The following is a 6,100-nucleotide window of genomic DNA, read 5'->3' as shown; positions in this document are numbered from 1 at the left end:
GCTATGCTTTTTCATGGACAGTGTGGTCAATTAAGTAATCTTCAGGCCAACCTGGGTTACAAGATGAGACCCTCTCTGAAAAAAAAGAAAGTAAACACAGCAAGATAAAAAAAAAGTCCACTAGAAATGACCAATACTGACACAGATATATACAACTAAAAGCACTTAAGATGTACACAAAAGTTTATATAAAATGATGTCTGTTGAGGACACTTTTGAACACTCAGAGTTGAAAATGTCATAGATGTCTGATCACAGGGCTACTGAGAATATGATGTATCCCATGCCCCAAGTCTTGATGATATGAAATACTTCTGTGGTATAATACAAAGTGAAAAATGAGTACTGATGTGGGCCACTGAGGTAGAGGAGAGGTCAAGTAGCTGGAGTTTTCAGACCCAGTCATCAGAAGGGCATGCCCCCACAAACACCTCCTGGATGTACCAAGAGCCCCTCCTCAGTGCTCCTGTTGGACCCTGGAAGCAGAAGCTGGCTGGACCTCAGCACAGAGAGACAGTGTTGTGAGTGGGCTGCCAGAGGAGGCTGCAGGGCAAACACAGAAGGGATGTTGAGCTGCCTCTCCAGCAGCACCTGGCTGCGCTCAGCTGCTGGGCACCAAGGTGCAGGGTCAAGTCCCAGTATAGGAGGAGGTAAATCCCCACAGCAAACAGAGTGAGGTTGGACATGCCAGTGCCTACAGGACTTCCTCTACTGAGAGCAGCACTAGCACCATCTTTCTTGAGGCCTGTTAACCCAAAAGGAAGGGCATATGGCCAGCCCCACATGGCCTTCTGAATCTCAGAGGTGATTACATAATAAATTTCAGTCATCTGAAGCCACAGCACTGGTGGCCCCTCTGCATAGCAGTGACTGAAAATCCCCTGGCTTGGAAAAAGTGTATTTTCCAGGATGGAAGCTATCAGAGTCCCCTTTCCCTCGAAAGCTTAAGGTGTTATAATTGCTGCACTGGCTATTGTTTATCCCAGCTTTTCCAGCATATCTTGTGAGTACCACACCTTGGATAAGCAAAGTCCTGCAGTGGTATTAGTGATGGCATCTAGAACTGCAATGTTTTGGAACTACAAGTGACATTTCTAAACAATCAGGTGTTCCCTGATTTGCCTGGCTTCATCAACCGATTATTAGTGGTGGAGAACATAAGAAGGGAAATTAAGAATGATACATAGCGCTGGTTAGCAGTATGTATTTTTTGTTTCCTTTTTGTTGTGATTATTATGCTTCTCTCATAAAGTACATTCAACCTAGGGTAAACCTCCCTTCATTCCTCTCAGTCCTCCCTCCTCTATCCCCTATATCCCTCCTCTGCTTCCCTACAGAAAATAGCAGGCCTTTCAGGGATTGCAACTAAACATGGCACAACAAGATAGAATAATGCAAGGAACCTAGAGGTACCAAGCATTCCAAGGGGTCTCAAGAACAGGGGAAAGAGTCAGAGACACACTGACTGCTATTGTTGGGAGTCCCACAAAAACAATAAACTTACAATCATACTTGCTGTGGATGTAGAACAGACCCATACTAACTCTCTGCAGATTCAGTCTCTAGAAGTCCCTATGAGCCATGTTTCTTTGACTGTGTGGGCCATGTTCTCTGGGTGTCCTTGACTCCTCTGTCACTTACAGTCCTACTACTTCCTCTTTGGCTGGGTTTCCTGAGGTCCAAAGGGAGGAAACAGATGAAGATCTCCAATTTCAGCTTTCTCTGCCCTTACTGTTTAGCTGTGAGCCTGTGCATCTGGGTGAGCAGTATTTTAAACAAAGTCCAGCAGCTGACATGTAGGAACAGGAAAACCTAAGGGACATTTTGCTCAGTGGCTGGTTTGCTGCATTTGAAACCAACTCCATAAGAAGGTTCTTTGATGCTCTTCCTTGAGGTAGGCTGGGTGTTTCCAGGAATTAACTTTTCCTGTTGTCAAAGAATCTTTAGAATAATAAAAACATCTTTAAATGTCATATTCTGTAGATATCTAAGGTTTTTGAACAACTTATTTAACTATTTTATATCATATATCTATCCTTTAGACCTAGAGTACATATTCTTGTGATAAATTTACACTAGCTTTTGACATGAGCATGATTTGATTTGATATACAAAATTCAATAAAACTGAATTAAAAAAAAACCTTATTCATGAATAACAATTAGGGCGCTGAGATGAGCAGTGGACTCAATAATCACCTTTTGTTCTATCCTCCCTCTACATTTCTATATTGTCCTTTCTTCTGTTTAAGCTCCTATCTCCTTATTAAAGATAAAGGGAAAGGGATATGTCCCTGAGTCAAACCTAGTTTCCACTCTGTAAAAAACCAATAACACTTATAACAAACTCTCAATGAAAATAAGCATCTGCAGACCAAGAGAGTAAACAGAAACCTCTCCAAGCCCCCTTCCCGTCGAGGAAAGAGAACATCATTCTCCTAAGGTTTCTTCAGGTTGATTTAGGGCAAGTAATTCCTTTGAAGTCCCTCCCCCCAAATAAAAATTGGAGAAAATGGTTGAGTAAGACAGGGATAGCATTTTTGGTCCATTTTTCAAAAGTTGTGAAGTTCCAGGTTTAATAGGAGTCCTGTGTGGGACAGTCTGAACTGCTGGACCAATTTGAGTCAGAAGCTTTCTACAACACTGTCCTAGAAGCTGTTCCTTTCTGATGGATACGCACAACCGAGGCTCCTGGGGCTGGATTGGATAGTGCCATAAAACAGACTCCAGCTCACTGAGAGCAATGAATCCTATCAGGTCTGATCCAGCATCAGTGTCCCATTCTTTTGTTCTGAAAACATAATTTCTCCTAAGGGTTATGCAGTTCTACCATTGTGATGGTGTGAGGCGTGCAGAATGCCCAGAGCCATTAAGGCAGGTTCTCTGCTCATCGTATGAGCCGAAGTAAGACATCTCCAAGTCTTCCTTCACGCCATACTAAGAATGGCCTCTAGTAATAAGTCACAGAGGATCTGTGACCAACATGAAGCCTTGTCTATGCGTGAACCTTCTTATCTCAGCCAGTCTCAGACTATTCCCATGTAGTGGGATTAGCAATATTAGTTACCTGTTTGTTCTGCAGTTTGAATTCTTTACATCCCGATTGAAGGGCCCTGGTTATCACCTCCCAATCCTTCTCCTTTCCTCATCCCTTCCAGTTGCCATCCCCCTTGCTCATCCCCTTTCCTTCCCTCCCCTAGTCCTTAGCAACTGGGGCCCTTCTCTCCTAACATTTGATGTCAGCTTATCCAGTGTCCTCTGTACTACCTGTAACATCTTGCTCTGGCAAGGCCACCCCACCAAGGTAGAAGTGAACAACATTAGGAGGCCAGAACCCATGTCAGAAGTAGTCTCTACTGCACATATTGTGGGACCCACACAGAGACTGTGCTGCCTCTCTACTACATCTGAGCAGGAGGTCTAGTGCCACATCCCACATGGACCTTGGTTGGCTCATCAGTCTCTGTACTGTAATGTGGTTAACCTGAATTGAGTGGCTAACATCCACTTATGAGTGAGAATATGTCATGTGTTTCTGTCTGGATCTGAGTCACCTCACTTAGAATGATTGTCTCTAGTTCCTTCCATTTGCCTGAAAATTCAAGATTTCCTTTTTCAATAGTTGAGTAGTATTCCATTGTGTAAATGTACCACAGTTTGTTTATCCATTCCCCGACTGAGGGACATCTAGGTTGTTTCCAGGTTCTGGCTATTATGAATAAGGCTGCTATGAACATGGCTGAGCATATGTCCTTGTTGTGTTGTGGAGCATCTTTGGGTATATTCCAAGGAGTGGAAAAGCTGGGTCTTCAGGTAGCCCTATTCCCAGTTTCCTGAGAAAGCACCAGATTGATTTCCAAAGTGGTTGTACAAGTTTGCACTCCCACCAGCAATGAAGAAGTGTTCTCTTTTTTTCCACATCCTTGCCTGCATGTGCTGTCATTTAAGTTTTTGATCTTAGTCATTCTGATGGGTGTAAGATGGAATATCAGAGTCGTTTTGATTTGCATTTCTCTGATGACTCATGATGTTGGGTATTTCTTTGACCGTTTCTGCAGCATTCGATATTCCTCTGTTGAGAATGCTCTGTGTAATTCTGGGCCCCATTTCTTGATTGGGATATTTGTTTTGGTGGTGTTTAATTTCTTGAGCTTCTTATATATTTTTAATATTACCCATTTGTTCTAAGTAGGGTGGGTGAAGACCTTTTCCCAGTCTGTAGGATGTGAATTTGTTCTGTTTTCAATTTCCTTTGCCTTAGAGAGGCTTTTTAGTTTCATGAGGTCACAATTATTAATTGTTGAGCCATTTATTAATTGTTGGCTGTTGGTGTTCTGTTCAGGAAGTTATTTTCTGTCCCAATGTGTTCAAGAGTCTTCGCCAACTTTTCTTCTAACATATTTAGGGAGTCTGGTTTTAAGTTCAGGTCTTTAATCCATTTGGACTTTATTTTTGTGCACAGTGACAAATATGGGCCTATTTGCATTTTCCTACATGCAGCCATCCAGTTTGACCAACACCATTTGTTGAAGATGCTATTTTCCCCCATTGTATGGATTTGGCTTTTTTTGTCAAAATCAAGTGCCCATAGATGTGTGGTTTTATTTCAGGGTTTTGTATTCCATTTTAGTGGTCAATCAGCCTATATCCATGCCAGACACATGCTGTTTTTATTACTGTTGCTCTATAGTACAGCTTGAGTTCTGGGGTGGAGATTCCGCCAGAAGATTTTTTATTGTACAGGATTGTTTTAGCTACTTTGGGCTTTTTTGGTTTTCCATATGATATTGAGAATTGATCTTTCAAGCTCTGTCAAGAATTGCCCTGGAATTTTATGGTAATTGCATTGAATCTGTAGATTGCCTTTGGTAGGATGGACATTTTTACTATGTTGATTCTCCCTATCCAGGAACATGGGAGGTCTTTTCATCTTCTCTTATCTTCTTCTATTTCTTTCTTCAGAGACTTGCGTTTCTTTCAAGTAAGTCTTTCACTTGTTTGGTTAGAGTTACACCAAGATACTTTATACCCTTTGTGGCTGTAGTGAAAGGTATAGTTTCCTTAATTTCTTATTTGGCCCATTTTGTTATTTGTATAGATCATGGCTACTGATTGTTTTGAGTTGACTTTGTTTCCAGCCACTTTACTGAAGGCGTTTATCAGCTGGAGAAGTTCTTTGGTGGAATTTTTAGGGTCACTGGTGTATACTATCATGTCATCTACAAGTAGTGATAGTTTCACCTCTTCTTTTCCTACTTTTATCCCCTTCATCTCCTTTAGTTGTCTTATTGCTGCAGCTAGAACTTTAACTACTATGTTGAAGAGATATGAAGAGAGTGGAACGCCTTGCCTTGCTCCTGGTTTAAGTGGAATAGATTTAAGTTTCTCAACAATTAGTTTGATGTTGGCTATAGGCTTGCTGCATATTGCCTTTATTATGTTGAGGTGTGTGCTTTGTTTTCCTGCTCTCTCCAAGTCTTTAAACATGACCAGGTGTTGGAATTTGTCGAATGTTTTTTCAGCATCTAAGGAGATGATGATATAGTTTTTTTTCCCTTCAGTTTACTTATATGATGGGTGATGTTGATGGATTTCCATATATGGAACCACCCCTGCATACCTGGTATGAAGCCTGCTTAGTCATGGTGAATAAAATATTTGATGTCTTCTAGGATATGGTTTCCAAGTATTTTATTGAACATTTTTGCATCAATGTTCATAAGAGAAATCCGTCTGAAATTCTCTTTCTTTGTAGAGTCTTTCTGATGGTTAGGTATCAACGTGAGTGTGGCCTTATAGAATGAGTTTAGTAATATTCATTCTGTTTCTATTTTGAGAGAAAGTTTAAAGAGAATTGATTTTACCTCATCTTTGAAGGTCTTGTAGAATTCTGCACTGAATCCATCAGGCCCTGGGCTCTTCTTGGTTGGGAGACTTTCATGACTTCCTCAACTTCCTTAGGAGATATAGAAAAATTTAATTTGTTTACCTGATCTTGAATTTTGGTAGTTGGTATCTATCAAAAAAATTGTTCATTTCATTTAGGTTTTCAAATTTTGTGGCATATAGGCTTTTGAAGTAGGACCTAATGGTTTCTTGGA

The sequence above is a fragment of the Acomys russatus genome, chromosome X (assembly GCF_903995435.1).
Source record: "Acomys russatus chromosome X, mAcoRus1.1, whole genome shotgun sequence".
In the NCBI taxonomy this organism is placed as follows: domain Eukaryota; kingdom Metazoa; phylum Chordata; class Mammalia; order Rodentia; family Muridae; genus Acomys; species Acomys russatus.
Note: the sequence above shows the minus strand (reverse complement) of the source record.